General features: G+C 38.1%; 1 pseudogene; it reads left to right on the top strand.

Annotated features, from left to right (window-relative positions):
* The first annotated feature begins 273 nt into the window (after positions 1 to 273).
* LOC112446826 (large ribosomal subunit protein uL22-like) lies at positions 274 to 1,058 on the top strand (annotated as a pseudogene).
* The last annotated feature ends 10,166 nt before the right edge of the window (positions 1,059 to 11,224 follow it).

Here is an 11,224-nt window from a genome sequence, read left to right as displayed (position 1 = left end):
GGATATGCGTATCCCAAAAGCCATGAAGTATCTGAAGTAGTAGTTGTTCGTAGTTTAGTTGCTAAGTCATATTGAACTCTTGCGACTCCATGGACTATAGCCTGCCAGTCTCCCCTGTCTATGGAATTCTCCAGCCAAGAATATCCGAGTGGGTTGCCATTTCTTTCTCTAGGGGATCTTCCCCACCCAGGGATTGAACCCAGGTCTCCTGCATTGCAGGCAATCTCCCATGTTGCAGGCAGATTCTTTACCGACTGAGCCACCAGGGAAGCCATGTATTTGAAGGATGTCACTTTAAGGAAGCAATGTGTGCCATTCTGTTGTTTCATTGGTGGAGCTGGTAGGTGTTCACAGGCCAGACAGTGGGGCTGAATGCAGGGTCAATGGTCCAAAAAAAGTGTTGAATTTTTACTGCACATGCTCAAAAATGCAGAGAGCAATGCTGAATTTAAGGGCTTAAATGTAGATTCTCTGATCATTGAGCACGTCCAGGAGAACAAAGCCCCCAAGAGGCAGTGCAGGACTTACAGAGTTTGTAGTCAACTCAACCCATACATGAGCTCTCCTTGCCACACTGAGATGATCCTTAACTGAAAAAGAACAGATTGTTCCCAAACCAGAAGAGGAGGTGGCACAGAGCAAAAACATATCCTAGAAGAAACAAAAACATATGGCCCTGAAATATATGGCACAAAAAGCAAAAGCAAATGAAGTTAAAAAAAAAAAAAGTGAGATGGGGCAGATGCTATATTAAAATAAGATTTCTTGACACTTAAATATTTCATATGTAAGGTTACTTTTCCTTTCCCCAGGTGGCTCAGTGGTAAAAATTCCACCTGCCAATACAGGAGCTGCAGGAGATAGGGGTTTGATCCCTGGGTCAGGAAGATTCCTTGGAGAAGGAAATGGCAACCTGTTCCAGTATTCTTGCCTGGGAAATTACGTGAACAGAGAAACCTGGTGGGCTACAGCCCATAAGGTCCCAAAGAGTCACACATGACTTAGCAACTGAGCCTGTAAGCATGCATAATAAACAAGCTGACAAAAGTTGTTTTATTCCTTCAGTGTCATTGGGAAGTTTCTCAGTCATGTCCAACTCTTTGCAATCTCATGGACTGTAGCCCACCAGGCTCTTCCATCCATGGAATTTTCCAGGCAAGAGTACTGGAGTGGGTTGCCATTTCCTTCTCCAGGGGATCTTCCTGACCCAGGGATCGAACCTGGGTCTCCCACATTGCAGGCAGACGCTTTACCATCTGAGCCACCAGAGAGTTTTATTCCTTACTCACAATTTTTTTTTTTTTTTTCTGTTTTCCTTGGTCAGTTCATAAAACGCACAACTTTTGGAAATTTTTGTTTGACACACTTCCAGCCATTTTTTCAAGAACCAGCAGCCAACATTTGATTAGATTTAATTGTAAGAAAATTTGAAAGTTATTAAATATAATGTATCCTGGACAGAAACTGGTAAATGTTTTAGTTATATACAAATATTGTTTTTTTTTCAACTTCCAATAAACTTTAAAAATTGGTTCATGTATAAAATTTATCATTTTTTCTAAATGTTTTAGCTCAACAGTCTTTTTTTTAAGCATTTATTTTATCTATTTTATTTTTCAAAAATTTTTTGGTTGTACTGGGTCTTCATCACTGCACACGGGCTTTCTCTAGTGTGGTAAGCAGAAGCTACTCTTCGTTGCCGTTCACAGGCTTCTCATTTGCAGGGCTACTTTTCTTGCAGAGCACAGGCTCTGGGTGCATGGGCTTCAGTAGTTGCAGCACATGGGCTCAGTAGTTGGCTTGAGGGCTCAGAAATTGTGGCTAGAGCACTGGCTCAGAAGTTGTGGTGCACAGGATTAGTTGCCCCGCATCATGTGGAATCTTTCCAGACCAGAAATTGAGACACAGACTCCCACCCACTGAGCCACCAGGGAAGTCCTCAACAGTCTTAATAGTTAAGCAGATTAAGACAACAGCCCTGGAACTCTATGGATGCTTAAATGATAATGATCTTATTTCTGTCATCCATTTCTCCTAATAAAAATCTGCTTTTTCTTCCATTAATACATTCATCCAATTCCCAGCTAAACCTCTCTTTATTCTTCTTCAACTAGTTTGATAAAAAAGTAACAGAGATTCTATAACTGCCAGATATGAAAAGAATGAAAACAAATCTTTAAATTTCTATGACATATATTTAACCTTTTTGGGAATATCAGAAATATTTGTTACCCCAGTTTCCTTTCTTTGAAAAACCAGATAGGATAAACCACATGTCTAAGACACAAATTCTAATATTTCTGTAAAATGCAGCTGTAGATGTCATCAAGAGTAGGGACTTTTATAGTGCCATAAAAATTCAGTATCACTATAAATTTATGCTGCTGAAAATGTCGACATTTATAGCAACTTCTACAAGGACATATTTTAAAATGATGCTAAAACTTGATGCAGCAACTTTTATTTAGTTAAAAAGTAAGATTATAGAACAAAAACATTTACTCTAATTTTTTAAACTATCAGTATGGATGATTAATTGTTAAAATTCTCAAATCACATCAAGGTTTGATGGGTACTTAAAACTTAGATCACTCAAAATTAAAAGGCATGAAAGCATGTTCAGGTGTTATTATTCAAATTAACAGTTAATTACTGCATATACTTATTATTTATTTATAAGACATTTCATACAGACTTTTAATACCTGATAAAATTATTAATGATATAAGCATACAATGATGCTTATTTTAGTATTAAAGATAATCACATAATTATATTGGCAATCTATTTTCATTCACTTCATATTGAAGAGCAAGCAAAGTTACTATTTGGATTAATACAAAATAAGAAAATTCATAATAGAATTATCCAAATTCACCAATTCATGCAGAAGGATTTTTCCCTTTTTAGCTATACAAGTTCCTTTGCAATGAGGAAGAATAACCTCATTAAATGGTCTATTTTTGGCAACTGCAGAAAAACCAGACATTTTACATTCAAATCCAATATTTAAGTTACAATAGCTGCTGTAGGCTAATAAGGTATATTTGACAGTGCTGATTGGTTAGGTGGAAATCTTTGATTTAGAAATTCAACCAGAATCTGTCTCTCTCACTCTCTCTCTTTTTTTTTTTCCTTCAGTGCTGGAGACCCGGTTTGATCCCTGGGTTGACAAGATCCCTTAGAATGGCAACGCACTCCAGTGTTCTTGCCTGGAGAATCCCATGGACACAGGAGCCTGGCAGGCTACAGTCCATAGTGTTACAAAGAATTGGACACATCTGAGCAACTAACACTTTCACTTTCATAACTGGGCAAGTTGACAACCCAGGAGGCTTAGTCTTATCCTGAAAAATCCTGTCTTGAAAATTAGGGATTCAGAGAGCTCTTGTCTAACCCTCAGAGACAGAAGTGCTGCTTCTTGGGTTCAGATCCCATGTTACAATTCCTGTTCTGTGTGAGTGCTTCCTGAGGTAAAGTGCTCACATTTAATACAGCTATGTTTACCTGGATAATTTCATTGTTCCCTCTCTATGTTGAAAATGTGCTCTTATGAGGTTTAAGCCATAATTCTTATGGATAGAATGCCTGGCCCACAAACCAATATCATGCTATAAATGTTACCAGTATATTTTTACATGATTTGCTCTGTAGTCTCACATCCAAATTTGTTCAGAGATGATCTGTCAGATGAGTAAGTATCTTATCTATCCTGAAGGGATAAAAGAGTTTCAAGCTGAAAGACAACTTCTGAGGGTGTAGAGTAGTTCAGACTTCTAGAAAGTAATTGTTATCTAGTGATAAAAGTAAATCAGGGACTACTACTTCCAGAAAAATGGAAAAGACATACTTTCATTTCTATTACTAAGTATGACTAAAAACCTTGGATATTGTATACAAGACAAAAATAAGACACTGAAAGATGGAGTGAAGAAAGCAGACCAGCTACGAACTTTAGGACACATTGAATACCATGATGGTGAGTTTTGTGAATTTTCTTTCTGCCCTGTATATTCTTTTTTTCTTTATACTTTTTCTTTCTTTTTAATTTTTAAAATTAATTAAATAAATTTTTGGTTACAGCACATGGCATGTGGGATCCTAGTTCCCCTACCAGGGATTGAACCTGCACCCCCTGCATTGAAAGAGCAGAGTCTTAACCACGGACCGCCAGGGAAGTCCCTGCCCTGTATATTCTAGATTTGGGTTCCCAATTTGAAACTGTTAACGATGCAGAAAAAAAAAAAAAATGCAATAAAAGCCTGCTTTCTCTAACCAAAGAAATAGCAAAGGGGCAGGCCAGCAAGACAGAAAACATTCAAACAATGATTACTCTGTTCTTGCCACAGGAAAACAAAGAAAGAACAAAATTGTGGCCCATTCTCACCCAGGACAGCAAAGGGCAAGTGGCAACCCCAAAATTTCACTCAGGGAAGGCTGTAGGGGACCATCCCAATCTTTATGCTGCTGCTGCTAAGTTGCTTCAGTCATGTCCGACTCTGTGAGACCCCATATATGGCAGCCCACCAGGCTCCCCTGTCCCTGAGATTCTCCAGGCAAGAACACAGGAGTGGGCTGCCATTTCCTTCTCCAATGCATGAAAGTGAAAAGTGAAAGTGAAGTCGCTCAGTCATGTCCGACTCTTAGTGACCCCATGAATTGCGGCCCACCAGGCTCCTCTATCCATGGGATTTTCCAGGCAAGAGTTCTGGAGTGGGGTGCCACTGCCTTCTCCTAATCTTTATGCTGCTGCTGCTGCTGCCGCTAAGGCGCTTCAGTCGTGTCCGACCCTGTGCGACCCCATAGACGGCAGGCCACCAGGCTCCCCTGTTCCTGGGATTCTCCAGGATTCTCCAGGCAAGAGCACTGGAGCAGTCCAGCCTTAGCGGCAGCAGCAGCAGCAGCAGTAGGTGATTATGAAGCCCCCAATTCTCCCCAAGGCATTAGTGGAGGTCATATAAGGAGCTGGACTGCCACCCCCAATCTCTTCTCTGCTGTTTTTGGGTGGTGTCAGAAAAGGCCTAATGGAGAGTTGAGAAATGAAAACAAATGCTCAAACAAAAGCTTCCACACAAATGTTTATAGGAGCTTCTAGAAGGGGCTGCTAAGTCGCTTCAGTCATGTCTGACTCTGTGCAACCCCATAGATGACAGCCCACGAGGCTCCCCCGTCCCTGGCATTCTCCAGGCAAGAACACTGGAGTGGGTTGCCATTTCCTTCTCCAGTTTATAGGAGCAGTATTTGTAATAGCAAAAAAGGTAGACACAACCCAAATATCCTTTAGCTAATGAGCAGAGAAACAGATTGTGGCATATTAATAAAACAAAATATTCAACCATAAGAAAGAATGAAGTATTGACACATGCTAAAACATGAATAAACCTTAAAAACATTATACTAATTGAAAGAAATCAGGCAAAACTTTCACATATACTATGGTTCCATTTATATTAAATATCCAAAATAGGAAAATGCAAAGATAAGAAAGCAAATTAGTGGTTGGCAGAAGAGTCAGACATGACTGAGCATGCATGCCACACCACACAGGAGCCATGCAATAGGATGATGGTGAATAATTCCCCAAAGGGTATGGGTTTTCCTTTTGAGGTGATAAAAATGTTCTGGAATTTATAGTCATGATGGCTGCACAACATTGTGGATTTACTAAATGGAGCTGATTTATATACCTTAAAATGGTTCAAATGATAAATTTTATATGATTATTTTATCACAATAAAAAAAATAACCCAAATACATCAGTAATTACATTAAATTTAAATCCAAATATAACAATTAATAGACAGATACTGAAATAGCAGATAAAATTTATGACCCAACTATATTTTGTTTATAAAGAATTCAATTCAAATATAATATGAGTAGTTAGAAAGTAAAGATTGAAAATTGTATAATGCAAATATTGATCAAAAGTAAGCAAAACTAATGTCAGATAAATTGTACTTAAAGGCAAAAAATTACTGGAGACAAAGAGGCACTATTTGTTGAAAAATCTATCTTTTGTCATGGAATCACCTTCACACATTTGTAAAACATTAACCAATCAAAAATGTCATAACTGTTGATGGACATTTAGGTTGCTTCTGTGTCCTGGTTACTGTCAATACTGCTTAAGTGAACATTAGGGTGCATTTATTTTTTATACTTCTGGTTTTCTCCAGATATATGCCCATGAGTGGGATTGCTGGATTATGTGGTAACTATTTTTAGTTTTTTAAGGTACCTCTAAACTGTTCTCGTCCCTGGTGGCTCAGATGGTAAAGCGTCTGCCTACAATGAGGGAGACCTGGGTTCAATCCCTGGGTCGGGAAGATCTCCTGGAGAAGGAAATGGCAACCCACTCCAGTATTCTTGCCTGGAAAATCCCATGGATGGAGGAACCTGGTATGCTACGGTCCATGGGGTGGCAAAGAGTCGGACACGACTGAACAACTTCACTACTACTCACTATATTGTTCTCTACAGTGGCTATACCAGTTTACATCCCCACTAGCAGTATGAGAGGATTCCCTTTTCTCCACATCCTCTCTAGCATTTATTGTTTGTAGGTTTCTTGATGATGGCCATTCTGACCAGTGTGAAGTGACACCTCTTTGTATACTCCCCAAATTTTTTAATGGAATAACTAATTTTGGACTCTCGGCTTTGTTCTATTGGTTTATATGAATACTGTTATCCTAATGAAGTGAAAACCTCTCAGTGGTGTCTGACTTTTTGTGACCCTATACAGTCCATAGAATTCTCCAGGCCTAATACAGCATGAAATTGTATGGATATACCATATGTTTCCATGTGTCTTTTGATGGATATTTAAGTTGTTTCCGTTTTTTGGCTATAACAAATAATAATGCTATGGATGTTCATATGCAAGTCTTAATGTGGACATGAGTGTTTATTTCTCTTGTGTATATATCTAAGAGTAGAATTACTAGATCAAATGGTTACTCCATTTACTCTTTGAAGGAACAGGCAGATTATTTTCCTAAGTGGCTAGATAATTTTATACGGAGCTTCCCTGGTTGTTCAGACAGTAAAGAATCTGCCTGCAATGCAGGAGACCCAAGTTTGATCCCTGGGTCAGGAAGATCTCCTGGAGGAGGGCATGGCAACCCGCTCCAGTATTCTTGTCTGGAGAATCTCAGAGACAAAGGAGCCTGGGGGACTACAGTCCATTCGGTTGCAAAGAGTCAGGCACGACTGAAGTGACTGAGCAGGCACTCCTCTGGTTGTGAAGTTTTATGAGTTCCTTATATCTTCTACAAAGAAGTCTTTCGTTAGATATACTGATTTGAAAATATATTCTCCAAGCTTATAGTTTGTCTTTCACTTTTACATATTATCTTTGAAGCATATAGGTTTTTAACTTTGATTACATAGAAGTGAAACTGTTAGTTGCTCAGTGGTGTACAACTCTTTGCGACCTCATGTACTGCAGCCTGCCAGGCTCCTCTGTCCATGGGATTTTCTAAGCAAGAATACTGAAGTGTGTTGCCATTGCCTTCTCCAGGGGATCTTCCCAAATCAGGGGTTGAACCCAGGTCTCCCTCATTGCAGGCAGAGCCACCAGGGAAGTAGAGATGATCATTTTTTCCTCTTTTATGCATAATCATTCACATATTTTGATGTTATATCTAAGAACTCTGCCTGACCCAAGATCATGAAGATCTCCAAAAGTTTTATTCTAGAAGTTGAAAATTTTTGGTTTTTACATTTATGTCTATGACGCATTATAACTTAATCTTTGTAGATACTTTAAGAGTGTAATTTCACATTTTGTTTGTATACATCCAACTGTAGCAGCATCATTTGTTGATAAGGCTGTCTTTTCCTGTGGTCAACTTGGTATCTTTGTAAAATATCATCCAGTCTTCAATGTAAAGGCTTATTTTAGGGATCTCAATTGTGTCCCATTGGTCTGAAGCCCATTACTGTCTTAGTACAATACTGTCTTTATAATTGTAGCTTGATATAACATTTTAAAACCAGGAAATGTAGTCCTCTGTTTTTATTGGATGTTTTCTCTATTTTAGGTATTTTGCATTTCTAAATAAGTTTTAGGATTAACTTCTTAATTTCTGTAAAAGGGCTTGCTGGGATTTTGATAGGGATTGTATTAAATCTAGAAGTCAATTTGAAAAGAATTATTTTACAATTACTGAGTGTTCTAATTCATAAAATGCATCGTCTCTTCTTCTGCTTAAATCTTCTATGATATCACTCAACAATGTATTGAAGTTTTTGGTGTGCAAATATTGAACTTACTTTCTTAAATTTATTCCAAGGTATTTCATTCTTTTTTATTTTACTATGAAAGATTTAATTGGTAAAGAATTTCAAAATTTATGAAATCCTTTTGAAAATGAAAAATCCAAGCTAACAATTAGTATTAGATCTACACCCATTAGTTAATAGTCTAAAATAATAGTTTGTAAAGAGTAGGTAAGCAGCCCAAATTTGTGCTTGAAATTTTTTAAAGAGATGACAAGCATCAGCTTTTTACATCATAGGATGGTAATAGTTTAATTTATAAAAGCAGACGATATGACATATATATATATATATACACATATATATATATGTAAAAAGAGAAAAAAGTCATTATTATAACAGAGTAAAATGTAAATATATTTAAAATGGCCAAGAGGCAAAAAGCCATAATCCTCTTGGAAGTTGGCATAGAAATATCTTTCTAAACATTGTGAACACACACACAACACATTCATCATAAATAAATACTGAATCAAAACTAAAGGCAAATTTGAATACAAAAATCTTAAAAATGTGTGCAAATTTCAGACAGAGAAAAACTAAAAGTAAGATGTAAAAACAATGTGTAAAAAAAAAAATGGAAAAGAACAAAAAGTCTAAACATTTAGAAATAGCTACTACTTTCCACCTAAAAACTATCGTTCCCAGGTGACTTGGAAGGAGTGAAGCAAATCAAGAGCTGTACCTTAGATCATGTTTTCTTATTCCTGGCTCCAGCCATTTGTAGTATAATCTAGGCAGATGGGTGCTAAATTGCTTCAGTCATGTCTGACTCTGTGCACCCCAATGGACTGTAGTCTGCAAGCTCCTCTGTCCATGGTTTTCTGCAGACAAGAATCCTTGAGAGGGTTGCCATGCCCTTCTCCAGGGGATCTTCTGGACCCTGGGATTGAAACTGTGTTTCTTACATCTCTCTACACTGTCAGGCAAATTCTTTACCACTAGCGCCACCTGGGAAGGCCAGTATAATCTACACTTTGCATTTTGCGTTTGACAGATCAGGGCTAAACACGCAAGGATTCAGCAGTGCAGGGTTCAGCAAGCAGGGAAGGAGAACCCAGGGAAGTGGCACTAGAGGCAAGCTTTCCTACCCAGAGATCTATCATAAAGACTGCCTGGTTTTCAGCTAGACAAGTGTTTCCACCCACTAACTAGACGTTCTGAGGAGACATTAAAGCCAGACTGGCTATGTTCCATTTAGTAACCACTGGGGCAGCAGATATTCTTAGCTCAGATATTGGCTGTAGAACTGAGTCCTAGTATTATACATTAAGTAGATATGTGACTTTAGATGAGTTATAGGATCCTTTAAGTCTGTTTTTTTTTAAACCATAAAAGCATAAAATAGTTTTTTAAACTATTGGTATATTCAGAAAAGAAAAGGAGTTTTGACAACTCAGTTGCCTTCTCAAAATCAGAGCCATATAAGTACATGATTTCTCAAGGCATCAATTTTAAGTTTCCAGCCATATCAGAGAAGGAGGAACAATTTTATTTTAATTATTTTGATTACATTTACATTTGTATTAGAATTTCTCAGGTTTTTGTTTAAAATCAAAACTGAAATACAACTATTTATTAGTAAAGAAGGTTATATTCATCTCCAATTCTGCAGTGTTTTCCTTATTTCCCTGCTTACTGATTCTGAACAGTCCCTTTCATCTCATTGAAGGACTTATTTACAGTATGATGATTTTTAACATTTTAGTTTGTATTTAAAAACTTTAAAAATGTATCAATTTTATCTTATTTTCAACATATTTATTTGTATGGTTATGGTTATAGTAAGTGATACTGAATTTCTATGCATGATAGTGACACACTTGTGATTTTAAAAAAATGTATTGGCACATTTCTGAATAGATGTAAAGAAAACATGAGGGAAAAAAGAGGTGCATTGTGTCAAGAAGATGGTGACGGATATGGCAAAGTTTTCAAAGATGGTATGCCAAATGACCTAAGTCTGGGGAGCAATGTCTAAGTGTGGAAAATTCCATGGACAGGGGAGCCTGGTGCACTACAGTCCACAGGGTTGTGAAAGAGCTGGACACAACTTAATGACTAAAACAGTAACAACAAAAGGGCTCTCAGGCTGAAATTCCCTGTATTTGATTCTTTATGGTATAAAGCACACAGGATGAAGTCCTTTTGCAACTGTAGTCCACCAGGCTCCTCTGTCCATGGAATTTTCCACGCAGGAATACTGGAGTGGGTTGCCTTTTCTTACCCCAGGAGAATCTTTCAGATCCAGGGATGGAACTCACATCTCCTGCTTGGCAGGCAGAATCTTTACAACATCAGATAAATTGTTTTATTGAAAATACGTTCTCTAAACATTATTTAATGTTATTACTATTTATCAAATTGCAAGGCCACCACCAACTTTTTTTTTTTTTCTTGCACTTAGACATTGCTCCCCAGACTTAGGTCATTTGGCATACCATCTTTGAAAACTTTGCCATATCCATCGCCACCTCCTTGACAAAATGCACTTTTTTCCTCATGTTTTCTTTATATCTGTTTAGACATGACTTTGGAGAAGGCAATGGCCCTCCACTCCAGTACTCTTGCCTGGAAAATCCCATGGACAGAGGAGCCTCGTAGGCTGCAGTCCATGGGGTCACTAAGAGTCGGGCATGACTGAGCGACTTCACTTTCACTTTTCACTTTCATGCAATGGAGAAGGCAATGGCGACCCACTCCAGTGTTCTTGCCTGGAGAATCCCAGGGACGGGGGAGCCTGGTGGGCTGCCATCTATGGGGTGGCACAGAGTCGGATACGACTGAAGCAACTCAGCAGCAGCAGCAGACAGACAGACTTAGAGACTGAACACACATACATACATGTTTCCATCTAGTGTGTGTATCTGTGTCTATGTGTGTGTTAACCCAAGGATCATGTAAAGATAAGGAGTAAACCACATCTCCTGCTTGGCAG

Source organism: Bos taurus, chromosome 5 (assembly GCF_002263795.3).
Source record: "Bos taurus isolate L1 Dominette 01449 registration number 42190680 breed Hereford chromosome 5, ARS-UCD2.0, whole genome shotgun sequence".
NCBI classification, from domain to species: Eukaryota; Metazoa; Chordata; class Mammalia; order Artiodactyla; family Bovidae; genus Bos; species Bos taurus.
Note: the sequence above shows the minus strand (reverse complement) of the source record. Positions and strands in the feature narration are given on the sequence as shown.